Below are 21,736 nucleotides of genomic sequence, written 5' to 3' on the forward strand. Positions count from 1 at the left end.
ACTTGCTGTATATCAAGGCTCCTTTTCTCATCCTTAGAACAGGGGATGGGGTGTAGGAGCCCATGAGGGTAATGTGGTTAACCTGGATCAGCACCTACATGGCAGATGCTTTTCCTGCTGCTTTAGTGTACCTGGCCTGCAACTTCATTCATCATTATGGTTCTTTTTGTTGTTGTTCAATTTTGACTTGATTCAGAGCCTACACCAATCAGTGTTCATGGATTACTCATGGCTGTGCATTCAGGAACTTCTCATGGCAGTGCTCCTGGCTTATATGGTTACCGGGGGTCAATCCCGTCTCTCTGAGTCACCAGGTGACTGCCCTGCTGTACTATCACTCTAAACACGTGTTCATTTCTTTTTTTAGGTCCTCACCCCATCAGGTGCTGTTGTATTTCCCATCAAGTGTTGTTGTATTTCGGTGCTTGAAGTCACTTCTAGGGCTTTTTTGGGGGACTTTAGAATGACTCAACTTCAGATGAAATGAATACCAGGGACTTGTGTGTCACTAATAACTACCAATTTGGGGCATATGAGAAGTGGTGTTTCTGTTCAAGACTTTTCAGGAATTTGCCTGATTTTTTTGGAGATACATGGGGCATCGTCTCCTGACCCCGTGCCTGGCTGGCCTCGCCGGGGCCCCTTGGAAGGGAGCGGGTTGAGTTTCCCTTCCGGCCCCGACCAGGACTCCGGCAGCCGAAGACCTCCAGAACCAGCCACCACATGCTGAGACCACTCTCCACACGCATGAAGGTACCAGAAGGAACAAATGCATGCGGGTCCTGGGGCTGAGATCTCCAAGTCTGCTCAGATCGGGGCTGAGCATCCTCCACGCAGATCCTCTAAATTCCAGTAGGCAGGGGTCACACCCACCAACTGGCCCCCTGGCGCCATGTAATCCCATCAACGGCCAAGACTCAGAGACTATAAAACCCAGCTCCCAGAAGCTCGCAGCCGCAGTTGCGGCCGCCCCACATCTTAATCTCTCATTCCTACTTTGGACAAACTGGCAGGCTACCGAATGTTATCTGCCCACACAGCAGAGTCTGGCAAACTCCCCATGGCGTACCAATATGCCAAATACCAGTAACAAAGATGGGTCACATCTTCCTAAATCTGAAGGAGCCTTGGATATGGCACTTTTTAAAAAATCTCAGGGCTAGGACGAAGGAGATGTTACTGTGGCCTGGTTGAGGCAATCGCCGAACAACATGGGGTTGGCCCGTGACATTTTTCTTGGCACTAATGAATACCCTGTTTTTGTGTGGACAGGGCTTTTCTGAGTGAAACCTGCTGTGATCTCATGGTTGGAAGGAGGAGCCCTGAGGCCGGGGAGGAGAGACGTGCATGCAGGTGAGTGTCGGAGGACCCTCCCTACCTTGGGCCCTGGGCAGTGTGTGGTTGCCCTGAGTGTGAATGAAATGCACTGCTGATCATGGGCCCGTGATTTTTTTCCTGGCAGCTTTCAAAGGTTACTTTTGTTGGTACTCACTTGTATAAGATACTGTCAATTTCATGCAAGGAAAATGCCCTATCTGCTGTTCTCTGTAATACACTAAGAAATATCTTTTGGTTTTCTGTTTCAATAGTGATTGCATGAGTCTGTAACAATGCTGATTTGAGACAGAAAGATAGTACAGCAGAAAGGATAGTTGCCTTGCGTGTGGCAAACCCAGGTTGAATCCCTGGCATTCCTTATGGTCACGGTTCACTATGACCAGTTAAGAAACAACTCAGAAGCTATTTTGTGTATTCCCAGTCTGCTCCCAGCATTCCGCACAATGGACCTCATTCAGCTATGTTTCATTACCAATTTTTTCATTTTGTTTTGTTTCTGATTCCAGAAGATAAATTGCAGCTTCAGAGGTTTTCGGTCCAGTTTTTTGATTTGGGAATTGAGACACTGAATACAAGTGAGTTTTTAAAATACGCATGTTGTATATAAATCTAATATTGGCAGGATATTTCAAAGGAACAAGAATGCGATTTGAAAAATGGCATTTTGGCCAGTGCAGGGAGGGACTTTGGAGCCTATGCTGGGAGTAGAGGGTCTGTAGTCTCACAAGGTGCTATAATCAGTCATTTTCAAATCAAAGAATATAACTATTACTATTATGTTTATTAGTATATGTGCTGCCGAAGCGAGCGATAGCACAGCGGTAGGGCGTTCGCCTTACAAGCGGCCAACATGGCCGACCCGAGTTTGATTCCTCCGCCCCTCTCGGAGAGCCCGGCAAGCTACCGAGAGTATTCGATATGCCAGACACAGTAACAACAAAGTCTCCAATGGAGACGTTACTGGGCCCGCTCGAGCAAATCGACGATCAACGGGAGGGCCTTTACCTTTACCTTTACCATTATGTTTATTATTTCTTGCTTTATCATTCACACACAGTCATGCTGATAAGTTACTTCTGGCTTGGCACTCAGAAATTATTCCTGGTAGTCATTGTTCACGTGTGTAAATAATAAAGTAGGGACCCGTGTGGGGGAAGACTGTGAAGGCAGATTTTGTCTTGTTGCTGGACGGCTGGCCTCCCTTGAGCACCGGCGCCTCCCAGTCTCTGCCCTGTGAGATACGGTCCCCACCAGCTGGGGTGGGGTCCTTTTGTGCTTGATTTTCTTGTGTTCCCCAATATCCAGTTGATTCCTGGGTTATGATGGAGTCTTTTGGGGCTTTGGAGCTTTGGGGGGCATAGGGGGCTGTGGTGGTATGCAGGGGTCGCAGGTGTGTGTGTGTGATCCTGGAGGGCGCTTTGGCCGCTGTCCCTTTAACTGCATGTTGGGGCAGCCGCGATTGGGTGCAGGGCTGATTGCGGGGGCTGCGGGCTTTGAGGTGCGGGGTCCTGCTGAGGGCTCAGCCTTGGCCCTCTGGACCCTCCCATCTGACCCAGGTTGGGACCTGCCACAGTTTCCCTGCTGTAGAATCCCCAGATTCACTTCGGGGGGCAGAGCCTCAGGCCCCCTGATAGCCTAGAGACCCTGTTGCCGTCTGGCTTTTTCATTGGCTGCCCTCATGGTTCAGCCCAGGGTGGTGGATCTGCAGGTGGCTGGGGTTTGCCAATAATAGTTTCCTTCACCATTTTAGCTCTTTCATTTTGGAACTCAGTCACCACGTATGAGTGAGCTGTTAATATTTGCAAGTTTTGAATCAATATTGTTATGCCAATGAATAAGGTCAGTGGACCAGCACGTTATTTTTAAGATAGAGGGCTGGGCATGGCCAGGAGGAAATCCAGAATCTAATATTTGGAGTAGTCCTTACCTTCACTGAATGATGACATCACTGCTCAAAACCTGAAGAAATTTGTAATATGTTTCACATGAATGCCATGATTTTTTCATTTGATTGAAAGTATCTACAAATGGTAATAATTGAAAAGAGCTGATCTTTAAACTGTTCTATCCCCAGAGCTCCATATTGTTCCCAGAGACCCACCGGGAGTAATCCCTGGGTATTGCATGGTGTGCCCCTGCCCAGAAATGAAAACAAACTCAAAAACAGAAAAAGCCATTTATCCTGCACGGAATCCACCTGTGGTGAGATGTTTTCAATGGCCCCTGTGGTCAGTCTCAGCAGTCTGGAATGCATCGTTGCCTTCACAAATGCATCGCAGGCACCTCGCTGAGCTAGAACCGAAACCATGGTTTGCTGTCTTTTATTTTCTCTTGAAACTGGTGCATCAGTTTTCCACAGAGGGAGTTATTTGTTCATTGAGTTGAAAAAAAAATTTTAAATTAATGACCCCTCGTTCATCAATTTTGCATGTGCGTTTTACAGAAACATTAGTTTATTCCCTGGTAATGCCATTCACATTTCGAGAATTGCGTTGGTGTGCTGCAAATGTTAGGAACCAACCTGCAGTTATGAATGTCTTTTTCATGGAGACTCTAAAGTCATAGGGCGATAATTGGAATCCTCTGCTCTTCGACAGGGAAGCAGCCAGCCTGAGTGGAATGTCTCTGATCCTGTGCACTGTGAAAATGTCTTGAGTGAGCATTTGTGCCCTCAGCCCCATGGGGATGCCAAAACACGCAGGATGGCCCCTGAGAGTGATCCTAATGGAGAGCGTGACCTCACTTTGAAGAAGCCCTTCCCTGGGAAAAGGTCCATACAGTCTGTTGTTCTCAGTCCAGAGACACAAACTCCAATACTGTAGCAGACCCTAGAATGTGGGAGAGGAGCACTGTTTGTAGTGAGTCCCTCACACCGGAAAGCCCATAAGCAAAGTCACCATGGACTGACCCTGTCTAAGAGAAAGCATGTGGGGGAGCTTCCTCATGTTCCCAGGACTGTGATGTTCCCTTAGAAATCCACAGTGGACAGAATCCCCAGGAGTGTCAGCAGCAAGGGCGTGGCTTGAGTCCAGTGTCATCCCAATGTGCTGACATGAACATCCACACAGGAAGGAAACCACATACATGTAAGGACTGTGCAAAGGCCTTCACACGACCCTCTGACCCCTTAAAACTTTGGAGAATTCATATGGGAGAGAAACCATATGTGTGTGCGCAATGTGGGAAGGTCTCTGCTTACTCCTCACACCTTTCAAGACACAGGAAAATTCACAGTGGAGAGAAACCTCATAAATATAAGGCATGTGAAAAGGCCTTCACTCGATCCTCGACCCCCACTGGGCATATGCAAACGCAAACTGAAGAGGAGCCTTATATGTGTAAGGAATGTGGGAATGCCTTTGGTATTCCTCCAGCCTTACTCGTCATGTGAGAATTCACACTGGAGAGAAACCTTACGTTTGTAAGGAATGTGGGAAGGCTTGCACTGTGTCCTCATGCCTTACTGATCATATGAGAATTCACTTTGGACAGAATCCTTATGTATGTAAGAAATGTGGGAAGGCCTTTGCTATTTCTTCCAACCTAACTGTTCATATGAGAATTCATATGAGAGTTCCCGGTGCCTCCACACTGTGAGCGGTGTGGGCTGTTCCAGTTTGGGGGCCCTTACATGCTTGTTTTTCTCTTTTTTCTGATATCAGCTGGTTCTTGAGGCAAGGTGAATGCTTTAGTGGAACCCAGAGGCTTTAGGGAGTGCAGGGTTCGAGTATGAGTGGGTGATCGTGTGGCTCCCCTTTGCCCACCATCGCCTCTTGCTCCACGATCTGTCAGCGGCGGGTGGGCGTGGGGCTGAGGGGTGGCCTGAGTGCGGAGCCTACGGGACTTGCATAGAGCACGGCCTGGCTATCCCGACCCTCCCTGCACGGGACATCGCTTTGCCCTGATCCGGAGCCTTTGGCACAGGCATCACATGTGTAAAACCTTCAGATTCACTTCAAGGGGCAGGGCCTAAGACCCCTGCACTAGCAGATCCAGTTGTAGTCTCTCTTTTGATTGATTGCCTTGATGTGGTGGGGCCACACGGTGGTTTGTTCCCTGCCGGAGAGTGGGGTTTTAAAAGAAACTTTTTCATTATTATTGTTTTGGTTTGCCTTGTGTACCACATCCGGAGATGCTTAGGGTTTACTTTTGGCTCTGAACCCAGGAATTCCTGATGGTGGTACTCAGTGACCATATGGGATGTGAGGAATGATCTGGCTTGGCTGCATGCAAGGCAATTTCCCTGCCTGCTTCACTGTCTCTGATCGCAACTTTTTTGGGTTTTTTCTACATCAAGAATTTTTGCTTCCTAAGGTCCAGTTGCAAAGCATGCCACACTTACGATTTCTCAAGTGTTTGTATTTATTGCCGAATTCATGCAGGAAAGAAGCCTCATATAAGTAAATAATGTGGAAACGTCTTTATTGAATCCTCAGGCCTTACTAGGCCTATGAGAATGAATAGTGGAGAGAAAAATTTATGTATGTAATGAATGTGAACAGGACTTCATGGACCTTCAAGCTTTAGTGAAATTTGTAAAATTTATACTGGATGAGTTGATCCCCTATTAACGATCTATAAGGTCAGAATAGGCCCTTTCAGTTTAGCCAGATTCCGTTGGACAGGGGGGGTCACAGGTGGTACAAAACTGCAGCCAAGAAGGAAATCATCCTCGTTTCATATGATGAGCTACTTATGATGTCACTTCTGTAAGGAAAGTTTCTTGCTGAGTATCTCCCGCACCACAGCCATGCCAGTGCCCTGGAATTTTTCCATCACATGTATGTTTAACTTGTACATAGTGGGTCTTTGTGATGGAGGCCATGAGGAAGGTGACTAAATAAAAACAGGTACAAAAATAGGCCCTCTGTGGAAATGTCACAGCTCATCTCTATGTCATTGTCTACTCTCATTCCAACTTGGCCCAGAGGCCCTGGTTTTAGAGATTATGACAGAGATGAATCACAAAGTTGCAGTGAAAATTGCAAAGTGGAAGACCAGTAAATCCTTTATTTTTCCAGTCTTTCTGTGTTAGGTTTTGGGGTGCCACACCCCCTCGGTTCAGGCTTTACTGATGGTTCTTAGCTCAGGATTCCAGACTGGGGGTCACATATATCCTTATGGGGCTCAGAATCCAGGTCAGCCATGTGCAAGCAAGTACTTTGTCTTCGGTATCATTTCTACACTCCTTGTATTCATATTTTTTTTAATTTTACATTGCACTAAAGATTAATGTTCACAAAAAGTTTTATCTTGTGAAAATATCCTGACAAGGATCTTTAAAGTGAGGATTGGAGACCATTGAAATGGACTTTGAAATTGTGGAAGGGGCCCCTTGACTCAAATGTTTTCCAGGTGGTAGGAACAAGGGAGAACCCCCTGCTTCCGCATCTCAACATATATTCAGCTTTGATGACTAATAAAGGGGGTCACATTCCAGGTGCCCACCCACCTCACTTCAGTAGTATTAGGACAAAACAAAACTTGGCTTTGGAAGCAGTTAAATCCCAACCATCACGTTTTCACCTGGCTGATAATAATGATTTCGATTGTCAGAGAGCCCGGCAAGCTACTGAGAGTATCTTGCGCACACGGCAAAACCTGGCAAGCTACCCATGATATAATCGATCTGCCAAACACAATAACAAGTCTCACGATGGAAACGTTACTGGGCCCATTCAGGAGATGAACAACAGGAGGACAGTGCTATAGATTTTCTGAAAGGCCTAGTAAGGCTACAAATTTAGCAGTATGCTTTGGTTACCTTTGCCTAAATATATGCCTCTATTCTTAGCAATGTTGGATATCATGAGATTTGTTTATTGAACTATACTTCTTGGGGTAGGGACGTACCTATCAGTTACTCCTGTTGCTCCTTGGGCCACCATTTGGTGTACAGGGATGGACTCGAGATGATCAATTTCAATGCAAGTATCAAGCTTCTGCACTCTCCCTCCTGCTTCATGCTCTGGGTTGAAATTGCGTTTCTCAAATGGCCTCCTTGGTTTTCCTTGCAGATGAGTGTTCACTGCTTGCCTGTTGTCAAGCATAGAGCATTGACTGAATTTGCTCTCTGATGTTCTTACCGGCCGTTGCTCCTGTTCCAGCGTCTCTTCAACTCCCTGGGCTTGCTGCTAGGCCAGTTTCTCTCTGCATCTCCAGGGCTGGTTTGAGAGTCACTGCTTTCACCCGACCTTGATTGATGAGTTCCCGGAGAAACTCATTGTTCCGTGCCACACCTGCTCCCTACGCGTCTGTTTTACATTGAATGAACCCGCTGTTCATTTATTCTGATGGACTGTGTGTGAGAGCATTGGCTCATTGTTTGCCCAGTACAAAACCAGGGGACTTCTCCGTACTGCCTTCTAGTCCTGCACTGTGTGACCAGCCACTCCGAAAGCTGCCTCTCCACCCCTCTATGCAAGCCCATCCCCGTTGCACCAGAGATTCACCTGGGTGGTCATAGTGGTTCTCTGCACTTCTGGATCCGGGCTCTTTAAGTATGCTTGTGGGGATGGAAGTGACATCACAGTGGGGCCTTCCTAGTGCTTCTATTCCTGAACATTGGGTCAGAGTCATTGTTCATGTGGGTAAAGGACAGTTAGGGCCCCTGTGAGGAAGCGGGTCTCTGAAGGCCAATTTTGTGGCAGAACGGGGCTGATCTCCTGTGAGTGCCTGGCGATTCCAATCTCCATACTGAGCTGCGGGTCTCCACCAGCTTGGGGGGGGGGGGGCGCTTTCATGCTTGTTTTTCACTTGTTCCCTGATATCCAGACAGTTACTGATGTGGGGCAGATATTTGAGGGGGTACATTGGGACTGTTCCAGAGTGCAGGGGAGGAGGGTGTGAATGACTGATCCTGGGAGGCTTCTGGTGCCACTATGCCTCCAGCTCTGCGATAGGACAGCGGTCGATAGTTGTGGGGCTGAACGCGGGGCTGTGGGCCTTTTGGAAGAGGGAACTGCCAAGTGCGGGTCTTGACTGTGCTGACCCCCAGCTGACCTATGTTGAAACCTTGGCCCTAGTCTTGCTGCTGTAAAGTCTCCAGCTACACTTTGAGGGGCAGAGCCGCAGCTCGCCCAATGCCAAGAGACACTGTTCCTGTCCATCTTTCTCATTGGCTTCCCTGGTGGGACGAGGCCTTACCGAGCAGTGGATCCATTGGTGATTGGAGTTTTAGTTTCCTTCGGAGGCTATATTTGGTGTGGGGAATGGGGGGCTCTGCTAGAACGAAGATAAAATGACAGCTTACTCTGGCTCCTGGCTCAGGGCTCAGATATTTTTCCTGGAGTACTCTGGGGGCCATAGGGATGCATGGGGATGCAGAGGATTGACTGGTATCAGCAAACAACGCATCCTACTAGCTTTACTGTCTGTCGGAACAGGAACTTCTGCTTCTTCTCATCACGCTGCAAATACCTGTCTAGACCCCTGTTTATAGAGGTGAGTACTGGGGGTAAAGGGTGTGTGAGTTTGTTGGTAAGTGCGTTCGTGTGTGCGTGTGTGTGTGTGTGTGTGTGTGTGTGTGTGTGTAGAAAGTGTTTTTTTTTTTAGAGGAAAGGGGTTGCCCCATTCTCGGCTGTGGTTGTGGGGGGCAGTGATTTTGCCAGCGCAGGAGGCGCTAATGCTCGGGATCTGGCCTCTGATTCAGTCGCTGGCTGTGGCTGTGAGAACCTTCTGTGGACCCAGGAAGGAGGCCCCAGGTCACGGTAGGGCAAAATTTTCTCCCTTGTAGCCAAGCCCAGAGCTTGTGTCATGAAAGACAGCACAGATGCCAACCCATTTTGCTTCTCTCGGGGAGACAGAAGTATCTGGTGTAATCCCCAAGAGGGTCTGTGAGCCGTTGCCCGAGACTCTGGCTTCTTAGGGATGGGGGTTGTGCTCCTCTCCAGTGCTCACCACTCTGACTTCTCCTCCAGGTCTCTGATCATCAGGAAAAACAGAGGCAGGAGAAGATAGTGACATGCCAGTAGAAACACCATCCCTAGGTAGGAGGAGAGTGACAAGATAAGGAGATGCAGTGACCTACTCACCAAGGAGCTCTCAGTCTTCTTGTGCCAAATGTCTCTGAGTTGTTTCAGGAAGGATCCTGCCTTGTGCCTCCTTGTTGGAGGGCCTGACACTTTCTATATGATGCCATGTTTGTTTCAGTTTAGTTGTGTTTCCTTTCGAACCATACCCAGCTTAAAGAGCACTCATACCTTAGTTCTCAAGGATCACTCCTGACCGATCTCAGGGAGCATATAGGGTGCTGGGGTCAAAGCTGGCATTTTGATACTTTGCTTTGTTTGGAGGACTACATCCAGTGATTCTTGGTATAACTCTTGGCCCTGCACTCTGGCATTGCAACTGGCAGTGGTTGGGGGACCATATGGGAAGTTTGGGTTCACCATCCCGCTATTCTCTTCTGTTACTCCATCCTGCTGCTTTGTTTTCTTTCATGTTTATTTTTGTGCCACAGTGGAGGTGCCCAGGCCTTCTTGGCTCTTTGTTCTGGATTCCCAGCTGATTCACATCACAGGTGCCCCGAGGGCGCTGGCCCCATTTTTGCCCTGGAAGCTATAGTGACTAAGGTCCCAGGACATGTGTTTTCCCTACTTTGTCCTTTCTGCTCTGGAGAGACTTGTCTGCTCTATCACACAGTTCCACATTCACTTGCTGCTCTGTTTGAAGTTCTGGGCATCACCGTCTTTTTTGGGTCACACCCAGAAATACTCAGCGATTACTCCTGGTGTTGTTCTGGGACCCTGTTAAAGGTAATGCAAGAGAAATTTCCTACCTGCTGTCCTGTCTGTTTGGTACCTTCTGTACATAGTTTAAATGAACTTTACTGTTCATAGAAAGACGTTTGAAAGGTTGGAAGGGGCCCCTTGAATCTAATATCTAACAAACGTTGGGAATATGGGTCAGTTCCCAAATCTTCCCACATCCCAGCACTCCCCAGGATCCCCACATCCCATCAGGCTGTTCCGTTTACCTAGGATTACTCAGAAGGTTATGCACGTTCCTGGATCCCACCCATCAGTTCAATAATATCAGAAAAAAAGGTAAGTATTGTATTTGGAATTTGCAATATCCCATCAACCTAGTAGTCATCAGAATGATAAAAAGTATTCGGATTTGATTAAAGACCAAAAAAGCCTCCAAGGTTTACTGCCCATTATCCTCCACTCTTAGTGTTGGAATATACTCTAGGTTTTTATATGTACATCACTATCACTATCATTCCATTGTTCATGGGTTTACTCGAGTGGACACCAGTAACATCTCCATTCCTCCCTGTCACGTGCTAGTGTAGGCTGGTGACACATTGGGGGATCTTTCACGGTCAGGGAATTGACGATCATCTTTGTTACTGTTTTTGGCATATTGAGTACATGGTAGTTTGCCAGGCTCTCCCGTACGGGCAGGATACTCTCGGTAGCTTCCCGGGCTCTCCAAGAGGGATAGAAGCTTTTGGGGAAACCTCTAATCACATTTATAGCTGTTCCCAGTCAGGTATATATGTGGACAGGATACTCTCGATAGCCTGCCACCAGCTTCTCTGAGAGCCAGAACTAGACAATAAGAGGTTGCGTGGCCCCATGCTTCCGGGAGCTTAGTTTGATAGTCTCTGGATTTTGGCCGGTGATGGGCTTACATGGCAGTTGTTGGGTGTAACTGTCTAGCCACTGGAAGTTGGGGGATCTGGATAGAAGAGGCCCAGTCCCTAACCGAGCAATAGAGGTAAGAGTGGTGCCGACCTTTTGAAAACACACAGCTCACCACTGTCCCATTCTTTGCTCTGACTCTGGCCTCACTTATTTTTTCTTTTTGTTTCACACCCAGCAATGCTCAGGGCTTACTCCTGCTTCTACTGTAAGGAAATATTCCTGGGGGTGCTTGAGGAACATATGGGATGGCAGGGATTGAGCCAGGTTCAGCACCGTGCAAGGAAATTACCCTCCCCTTTGGACTATTGCTCCAGCCCCTGTGGCTTGGCTTGGATAGCCCTGTGTTTTAGGGGATTATAAAAGAGAAACAGCCACAAAGCTACAACCAGTTGAGCCCTACTCCTGGCTCTCAGCTTAGGCATCCAAACCTGGGAGACTCAGGATCATTATGGGGTATTGTGTTTGGAATCCAGGTCTACCGTGTGTGACCAGCTCCTACCCCATGTGATTTATGGCACCCTTGTATTCAAGGGACTCTGCCTTAACTGTCTGCCCTGAATTCAGTGTTTGACCCCTCAAGCATTCCCCTCTCCTCTCCGTTATCCGAGCCCATCCCCCCTGCACCGATACACCTGGGCTGGCATAGTGGTCTGTCTACACTTGAGACCTGGCACTTTAAGTCTCCTTGATAATGTGTGATGTCACAGACGGGAATCTTCCATGTGCACTTTTACTTCTTCATGATGTCAAGTGGATCAGTCCTCCTACAGGCACATGTTTAAAAGACAAAAAGATACTTCACTGTGGAAGGGGGACACTGAAGGCCAATTAGTGGCAGGATGTGAGGACCTCTCCTCTCCAATTCCTGTACTGTGACTGATGGGGCTGCGCCAGCTTTGGGGGCACTATTGTGGTTGTTTTTCACTTCCCCCATCCATATCCAGTCAGTTTCAGGGGCAGCCCCACAATGGCGAGAGACACTGTTGAAGTTCATTGTGTTCATTGGCAGCCTTCAGAAGGAATCCTGGGGGCCTGGTCGTAACGCGTGGCTGGGAGTTGTAAATGAATATTTACTTTTCTGACTATTTTAGTTTTTTTTTTTTTGGTGGGGTGGGCATACTTGTAGTTCCCCAGAGGTTATTCCAGGCTCTACCATCAGAAATTGTTTCCATCAATGATCACTGTTTCATATGGGAGGCCGAGGTTTGATCGCTTTCACTGAGGGAAGCACCATGTTCTCTTTAGTGTCTCTCCAACCGCATTTTGTTGTCTTTTTTTTTTTTTGATAAAGAATTTCTGCAGCAGGTAGGGCATTTGTCTTACACACAGCTGATCCTAGTTTGATTCCTTTACCCCTCTCGGAGAACCCAGCAAGCTACCAAGATAATCTAGCCCTCAAGGCACAGCCTAACAGGCTTCCTGTGATGTATTTGATATGCCAAAAACAGTAACAAGAAGTCTCACAATTTGTTGTGAGACGTTACTGGTGCCTGCTCGAGGAAATCGATGAACAACGGGAGTACAGTGTAAGTTAGGTTGAAAAACATCTTTCAATTCTTCATCAGCTCCCTGACACTGACCATGCAACCCTGGCTGTTGGAGTGAATATTGTGTGTAAAGGTTTTTTTTAATTAAGGATTTATGTTTTATTTTTTCTATTTTATAAGGTAGTTCACTATATTTGATTACATTTCATATTGAAGCACAAATCCCAGCTAATTGATTTTTTTGAGGAGGAAGAGATATTTGTTTAAGGATCACTCCTGCTGCATTAGAAAGAAATTCATTTAGAAAGAGCCAGAGTGGTAGTACAGCAGGTAGGGGGCTCTTACCATGCACAAGGCTAACCCAGGTTCAGTTTCTGGAATTCCAGCGATCCCCTAAGCCACACCAAGCATAATCCTTGAGTGCCAAGTTAATACAAGCCCTGAGTACTGCCTGTTTTGACCCAAAAATCAAAGCACACACACAGATACACACTCGTAATTTTGTGAGCAGAAAGAGGCTAAAGGTTTGTTCATGCTTATTCCCTGTGGCTACTCCCTGGCAGAGCCACTTTGGGGGCTGTGACTGCTGTGGGCATCCCTGAAGCGCAGGGGTGCTTGATCAGAGGGGTTCCTGGCCTAGGAGACAGCCATTGGCTGGACCCATAAGGACCTTCCTTGGGATCCAGGAAGGAGTCCCGAATCTCAGGGCTGCAATATCCTCCCCTGTACAGTGAGCCCATCACTCCTATCCTGACAGACAGCCCAAATCCCAACCTGCTCTGTATCCCCTGGAGAGTAAGTAGCATCTGACAGTGTCTCCCAGCTTGCCCTGGTACCCCAGAGTCCCTGTCAGCAGGACATTTCCCGGTCCAAGGCAGGAGCTTTCCAGGTCAGGGCTAGAGGTTCATCCTCTCTCTGCTCACAGCTATGACTACTATCCCAGGTCTTTGTTTTGGAGTCTACTGCTGATCCTTGGGAATAACAGGCAGGATAAGATCAGGCTGAGGCTTGCTACTGGAGGTTGTTTGCATGGAATCTGAGTGAATTTTATTGTTTTCATGAAAACAAAGACTTTGTGCTGCATGTGCCATCTGTTCAGTCCCTCGCTCTCCATTTGTCCTGGGCCTGGTGAACTCCAGATGTCCTGATCACCTGACTGAAGGCAAGAAACAGAAAATAAATTACAGTCGTAGCTCAGCAAGCCACCGAGAGTATCTCTCCCGCGCAGCAAAGCCTGGCAAGCTACCTGCGGCGTGTTCAATATGCCAAACACAGTAACAACAAGTCTCACAATGGAGATGTTACTGGACCCGCTCGAGCAAATGGATGAAAAACAGGACAGTGTCAGTGACCAAAAAATATGTGGTCAGCAATGCTTGGAGCCTGGCTCTTTAAGGCTAGGACCAGAAATGCAGGTGGCTTCACAGAATGCAGGTCTTTCCATCCCTGCCCTCCACCCAAGGTGGCTTCACTCTCTGGGCAACAGTTACAATCAGCCACCATTGTTGCTGAGGATGAGGCGCGGGGAAGTAGCAGGTATTGGAGTGGCCAGGGAGACTGCGAGCGTCCCTAAGGTCCTTTTGTTTCGCCAGCCACCCTGTGGTCGCTCTGAGTGCCCTAAACCGCTGTGGTCTCTGCATTGTGAGTGGTGGGGTCACTCGATGATAGTGTACAGGAATGTCGGCCCCTCACCCAGGACACACTGAGTGCTCCTGACGAAAGCTGTATCTTACTTATTAATTGATTTTTAGGAACAGTCTGTCACTATCCTCCCATTGTTCATCGATTTGCTTGAGCGGGCCCAGTAACATCTCCTTTGTGACACTTGTTACTGTGTTTGGCATATCAAGTATGTCACGGGTAGCTTGTTGGGCTTTGCTTTGCAGGTGAGATACTCTTAGTTACTTGCAGGGTTCTCTGAGAATGGCGGAGGAATCTAACCTGGGTTGGCTGCGTGCAAATCAAATGTCCTACACACTGTGCTATTGATCAGGGGAGATTTTTCTGAAGATAGCTTTTTTTGTGTGTAAGGACAGTGGCCTTGCATGTAGCTAACCTGGGTTTGAACCTCATGACCACATATGGTACCCGGAGCACGGTCAGATGTGATCACCCCAGAACCTGAAAAGGAAACTCCGAGTGGTCAGAAAAACATGGAGTTAGGGAAGAAAATGAGCTTGGAGAGGAAAGGTGTGCTGGGAAAGTTTCTGAAACAAAATAACGTATCAAACGAGAAAGTAATTTCTTTTAAAATTATTGTTATTTCTTAGCAAGAAGGAATTAAGGAAATAGTGGGCTCAAATTTGAATTCTCGAGCGTGTGTTAAATGAGAATTAGTGAATACGCACTGTAAATCATTCTTTTAATGATGAGAACACTGGGCTATTAATGTCAGTGACTTCAATGGGCATAAGAAAATTTTAGCTAGAAAGTTCCAACTTAACTTCTCAAAGACCTGGTTCCTATTTATAGACATAGTATAAGATGCCCCCCCCCCCACCCCCGACCCCTGTTTTCAGTCACAGTGCAGGATTTTCCCATTTTGGCTCCTTAGAGGTGGAGGCAGGGGATTTTGGGGGGATTATCTCCAGAATAGCTTGTTGCTGGCCACCTTTCATTCCTTAGACTGAACCATTGGCTCCCTCAACTTGATCGATTTATTTCAGTTAATTCCGTTTTAGTTGTTTTATTTATTTTTTTAGTGGGGGATACACCTTGCTATACTTGGTTACACCTGATGGTGCTCAGGGAACCATATGGGATGCCAATAGTCAAATCTGGTTTTTCTGCTTGCAAGACAAGCATTTCTCCCGCTGTACTATGTCTCCAGTCCCATTGCACAGAAAAATTTTGATTTATTATTGTCTTTTTGAATTGTAAAATTTGACTCAAAGCACTCAGTGCTCTGTGCTAAGTTTAGCATCTGAGCTCAACATTGTTGCTGGCACTGCTTGGGTACACTAACTGCTTTGGAGAACTGAATGTGTTTTAGCAGCTAGAAAGAAAAGCATCCTATGTACTGTCTCTGCTTACCCTATTTAATTTTTCTACAGAAAAAATATTTTTTTATCTGCCAAGTTTCTTAGCAGAGCCCTACCCATTGACCATCTCTCCCAGACAAGGTGCGGGTACACCTAGTAGGGTGCTTGCCTTGCACGTAGTTTGCCTGATTTCAATCCCCATCATTTCATAGGGTCCAATGAACACAGCCAGGTGTGGCGCAAAGCCCCCCGCAGAAAAAAGTCTCACTCCAGAATTTGTCATGACAATGGAGCATTCTTTGAACATCTTTTTGGGCTTTGTGAATATCACACCTGTCTGTTCTCTCTTTTTTTTTTTTGCTTCTTTTTGATTTTTTGATTAGACCCAGCAATGCACAGGGGTTACTCCTGACTCTGTATTCACAAATTAGTCCTGTTGGTGCTCGGTGACCATATGGGATACTGGGAATTGAACCCGGATTGGCCACTTGTAAGGCAAACATTACCTGCTGTGCTATCACTCCAGCTCCCTTTTTGCTACAAACTTGACGATGGTCAGGGACTCTGCCCCTTTGTCCAGATGTCCTTGAGATTCCATGTACCCCACCTTAAACCACATGATACACCATTTGAGCTCCTCTTTCCGGGTCTATCTCACTACAAGGGGAGCAGATGAGGTGGGATTTGGGGCCACATCTGACAGTGCCAAGAGGGCTGCAGCCTGCTCTCTGTTCATAGTACTGGTGGACATTGGGTACCAGGAAAGGCCCCCCTGGGCTTTCAGCTGGCTGACAATCCACCCCAGCCTGGTGTGCTTTCTCCTGCCCTCAGTTGATATGTTCATTGTAAGTTCTTGGTTGTGAACATTCTGGAATATTTTAACTATTAAGCCTGAAACTATCGGTTTCCAAGCAGCAAGATAGAAAGAGACATGAACTTGATAATGCGAAGGCAGTAGGAGTTGTAATCCAATATACTGGAGCCAACTATCTCACCCACGAAGTGGCCTCTTGATAGGGACACCGACGTCAGGTAGCAGTTTATATAGGGTTTGATTACATAAGCAGTGCATTTTGTAGAGTTTCAGAAAAAAACTTAGCTAGTTACCAAACAAAGTTGTTTTGGGATGTGTCTAGGCTAACAGTGGTGAGGCAGTAGTTAAAAATTTGTTTTCCATGATCATTCACGGGTACATAAGCTCTTTCTTTTAGGGTTAACAAAAGAAAATTTCTGGGACATTTTGACTAGGAGCATAATGATTGATTGTGCCCACTGGCAGGGCCCAGGAACTTTCCCAGGTGGGTTCAGGTTGGCTAGTTGCACATTGTTCCATTTCTGGGAAGCCGAGACTGTTTCAATTCCAGGAACTTGGGGCCTCACTGATTGTGCTGATTTCTACCGCCATAACAGGTGTCAGTTTTCCCCTTCCACAGCAAAACACTGACTGTAGGGAAGTAGTTGGAGGTTCTGAGAAAAATTACAGACTTTTCACCATTGAGATTTCTTTTGGGCCAAGTGTAATATTTCTTCTCCCTTTCCTTACACAAAATCACATACCAAGGGCGTAAAATCATATAGTCTGTTAAAGCCTTGCCTGTAAGCTCTGAGTCCTGCCTGGTGTGGCCCCCAAGCAAAGACAAAGTAAAGAACTGACTCTCGAGAATATACTGCTGGATTCCAAACCTTTGCTGTTGTCACATAACTGCCTCTTTGCTTTTATTTGTGTGTAGGAAGGGTAGGGGATTTGGGATTTCTGCCAGACCCAGCGTTGTACCTGCCCCTTGGTTCCGTGATGCAGAATAGGTTATGTGGATTGTGCTGCATTTATATTTTGTTGTGTTTTTTTTTTGGTTTTGGGTCTGTGCCTGGCCTTACTTGTACTGTTGCTCTGGCCTCGTTTTAGGTGGTTCTTTTTTTCCTTTGTGTTTTGTTTTTCGGGCCCCACCTCTGGTGGTGCTTAGGGCTGACATCCTGACTCTGTGCTCAGAGTCTCTCCTTTGGGAACCAAGGGAAGTGTTGGGAGTCAAGTTCAGGTCAGCTGGATGGGTGCAAGCAGCGCTTTCCCCGCTGCTCTGTCCTGCCCGTGTAGTGGGGGTGCTGTTGGTGAAGGAGGGAGTGGGCATGGGAAAGCTAGTGTGAGGGCAGCTCAGCCCAAGTGTCTCCGTCACGGGTGTTTCCACATTCAGGGCTCATGCTGGCATCCGGGGAGTGACTTGGAGGCTGGTTTGTTATTGCAGTAAGAAGAAATGGGAACTGCCCCCTGGAAAAAATGCCTGTTGTCAATAAGAGCTACCTGTGGGTTTTGGCATCTTTGGATTTGGGGATTTCTTGGGGCTCAGAACCTTAAAAATTGCTAGACCTGGGCTGACTTCTCTGAGAACTGTTGGACCGTCTTGTCGGTACACAGAGCAGCCCAGGCCTGTGGTGTTACTAGAACTAAGGTGTGTTTTCCTGGTACCCAGGCAATCATTTAGACAGATGGACACGTTTCCAGATTCACTCTGGTAATGAAAATCCAGGCCTATGTACAAGAGTACAGGATGTTTGGAGGTCCTGTGATAATTTGCATTACATTTTTCACCATTTTTTAGCATTTTTTTACAGATCCCCCAGCACATCAAGTGGTTCTCTGCAGGAGGTGGGAGGTGGCTATTCCCAGTGCCCAAGACTTGCAGATTGAAACTGGCCCCAGATGTGCCAGGGGCTACCGTGCTTCCCCCTTCGGTGCTCAGGAATCTGTGCAGTGATGGTGTTGAGGGTCATACTCAGGCCTTCCGTGTGTTCAGCAACTGCTCTATCACTTAAGGTACCTCTTCGGCCCCTGTTAACATCTTTTTCAACATATTATTTTGAAAACACGACAGATTTTCAGGAAAGTTGCAAGGATTTGAGGGGGAAATATTCTCTTTTCCCCCCCCTCCTTTTGGTTTTGGGGCCACACCGGATAGTGCTCAGAGTCCTCGCTCTGGGCTCAAGAGTGACCCCTGGTGGTCCTCGGAGGACCATGTTCAGTCAGGTGATTGATTGATTTTGCTCTGTGGGTTACACCTGATGATGCACAGGGGTTACTGCTCGCTCTGCACTCAGAAATGGCTCCTGGCGGTGCTCAGGGGACCACCTGGGATGCTGGGTATCGAACTCGGGTGGGCCACGTGCAAGGCAAACGCCCTACCCGCTGTGCTGTCGCCCCAGCCCCTGCGGTCAGGTGATTTCAGTCGGGCTGGGATGGATGCAAGTTAACTCCTGCACTGCCTCTCCAGTCCCCTTTGCTTTTTCTCATCCCACACTTGCTTGATCATGGTCCGTCTGTGAGTATTTTTTTTCTGTCTCCTTCAGTTATTTCAGAGCCGATGTGGTAAGTCAGGTCCTTTTAGACTGGAGTGTTTCAGATCAGATTGCGTTTTCTGAGAATAAGGATTCCGGTTCGTATTCATGGTACAGCTTCTTACGTTGTTGCAGTAGTTGAATCTGCGATTCATCTTCAAGGGTGCTTGCAGTCTTGGTAATTCTCTTTCTGTTTCTCTTGTGGGTTTGGGGTAAGGATGCATACAGTGCTTCTTGAGTCCTGCAGTGCTGGGCATTCCCTGGGGTACCCTGAGAGTGGGGTCGAAGGGGCCTTTTTGGCTGCCCCTGTTGTGTGGGGGTCATGAAGTTGCAGGGATTGAGCTGAGTTGACCATAAGCAAGGCAGATCTTTGACCCCATTAACATCTTTTCTCTGGCCGTGAGTGCTGTCTCTGGCCTCAGAATAAAAAAGTACGTCTAGGGGGCCTCCCTTCCCTTGCAGTGTTTTTGCTGTTGCTTTTGGTTCGTATTTTTCCTTTTTAGGCCCCACCATGGCATGGGGGGGGAATCCAATGGGGTGCAAGGGGGTTGAATTGGAGTCAGCACGTGCAAGGCAAGTGTTGTACCGCTGGCCTCGTGCCTTCCTCTTGTGGTGCTTTATTTAGTGCCTAGGGCTCTGACGGTTTGATGCTCAGGTGGGTGGAATGGTTCTCCTTGGTCCAGCAGTTCCGGGGCCTTCCGTCCTAGACTGCATTCCACCCTCTCGGCTCTCTCTGGGAGTAACTGTGTTTAGTCCTGTTAAAGGATCTTTCCTGACAAATGGGCATTTCTCTTGCAAACTTTCAGTTGGTAAAAGGCAGAATCCTTTCTCAGTGTCCTCACAGGCATTTCACAGACTGTTCAGGAGAACACAGGCCAGTTATTCACAGGAGCCTGTGGATCACGGCCTCTCGGGGTTCTTTGTGACTCGTGCACAGCAGATGCACTAATCAAGAGCCCCTCAACTGTGGCCGGGAGTATCCTCTCTGGGGGAAAGGGGGGTGCACGGGGAGTACCACCTTCTCTGCTGGCGTGTTCTAGAAATGTGCATCGGGGAGTGTGGTTGAGGGCTGCTCTAGCCTTCCCATTTCCTCCTGCGTGGGCACTTGTCTCAACTGTTGTAAGAGCAGGTCAGGCAGATTTGTCTGTGTTTTGAAGCTCACGCCACTTTTTTCTTCACACCTCTGTGGTCCTTGCCTGTGGCCATAGCAGTGGGCAGAAAAGCCTTTTGGTGACACAGGTGAACTCTTGTGCCTCCTGTGCTCTCCTGCAGTCCCCACTGTTCTCTCTTCCTGTTCTCTCTGTCAGTGTTTTGGGGTCACACCCACCTCAGTATTTCTGGTCATTCCTGGCAGTGCTGGAGGACCATGAGATGCCTGAGATCATGAGAGCATGGGCGTGTCGTGGCGCATATGTAATGGCAAGGCAGATGCCTCACAGGCAGGGCATGGCCAAGGCTATGTGGGACAGGAGCAGCACGGGGCTCGATCTCCTCCTGTATGTCCCCAGACCTCCAAGTGCCCAAGTCTGTCGCCGGGAGCCAGGGACAGATTCTGCCTTCGGAGGCACAGACTGTGTGTGTGTATGTGTGTGTGTGTGTGTGAGAGAGAGAGAGAGAGAGAGAGAGAGAGACTGGGGATGGGGGGCGGGGGGTTCCTAGCAAGGAAGGTGATGTCCCTTGGGAAGGGAAACTTTTTGCTCCCTGGCTCCCTGCCTGTCCAGACCAGTTGGGAATAGCCTGCTGAGGCTGGAGAAAGGGGTTCTGTCCGGGCAATCACCCCACAGCACTCCCACGGGGCCTGGGTCCCCAGACCTTCCAGCTGGTGGTCACAGATCATCTGGGGACAGGACTTGGGGGTGCATCCTGAGACTCTCCAGCTTGTCTGGCGGCTTCTGGGATCCTGGGATTCCAGGACCGCACACTGCAGCGATGGGGTGCGGGTCTTCGGCTCCCTTGAGCCCTCTCCCTTCCCATCTCTCTTCTTCTGCTGCATCTCCGAAGTGTTCAGGGCCCCATTTCTCCCCACCCTGTCACATGAGGGCTGGACAGCCACATCCGGGTCTACAGGAGCCTGCCCTGTGGCCTACTGCCAGCCCTGCTGTCCCCCCTACCCTGGCTCCTCTTGGGGTTCACTCCGTGTCCATCCTGCTTGGCTGCTAGCTCTGTTCCGAGTCCCTCTGTTGCTACTCCGGGCTTTGCAAGAACCAGAGCCACATCCAGAGGTGCTCAGGGACCCAGGTGGCAGGGACCAAACTCGGGGCCTCTCAGGTGTTACGTCCAGGCTCAGCCCACTTGGGGCTGCTTCTGTGACTCCTCAACATCCAATTAAGTGCCGGGATTGCTGCGCACAGGCAGCCAGACCCCCTGGTCACGGGGTCTGTGTCAGAAGCACGGCTTTCCCACAGTTCCCAGGAGGCTCCCTGGCCTCCCCTCTGCTCCCAGGTGACTCCAAACGCGTGGGGATGGGGTCATCAGCTGTCAAGGTGGGAAGGAGCTCTGATTCTGCCCATGTCTGCCCCTGACCACTTTTCCCCTAGGAAGAGCCTCAAACGTTAAGGAGAAGATTTATTTTATATATCCCAGTTAAATCTCAAAAGACTTGAACATAAAATCAAAATTATCTTTATTGAAGAAACGAGACATAAACAAGAATAAGCATCACAAAACTAAAGCAACAGCATGTGAGCTGGCGATGTGAATTTAGGATGCTTTAAATATAAACTATGAGAACTATTTCTATGGCAAAGATTGTGAGACCGCCATTAACCAGCGGTCAGCACACAGGGCTCAGTGTCCCCCAGCAGGTGTAGCCAGACCCAACTGTTCCTGCCCCTCGCAGCCCCTTTTCAAGCTGGGGCTAAGGTTCTCACCTTCGAGGACAGTGGATTCAGGCATTTCATCTGAAATTGGGGAAACTTTCCAGATCATGGAACATAAAAGAAAGTGGATTTTT

This window comes from Sorex fumeus, unplaced genomic scaffold (genome assembly GCF_029834395.1).
Source record: "Sorex fumeus unplaced genomic scaffold, SorFum_2.1 ptg000158l, whole genome shotgun sequence".
In the NCBI taxonomy this organism is placed as follows: domain Eukaryota; kingdom Metazoa; phylum Chordata; class Mammalia; order Eulipotyphla; family Soricidae; genus Sorex; species Sorex fumeus.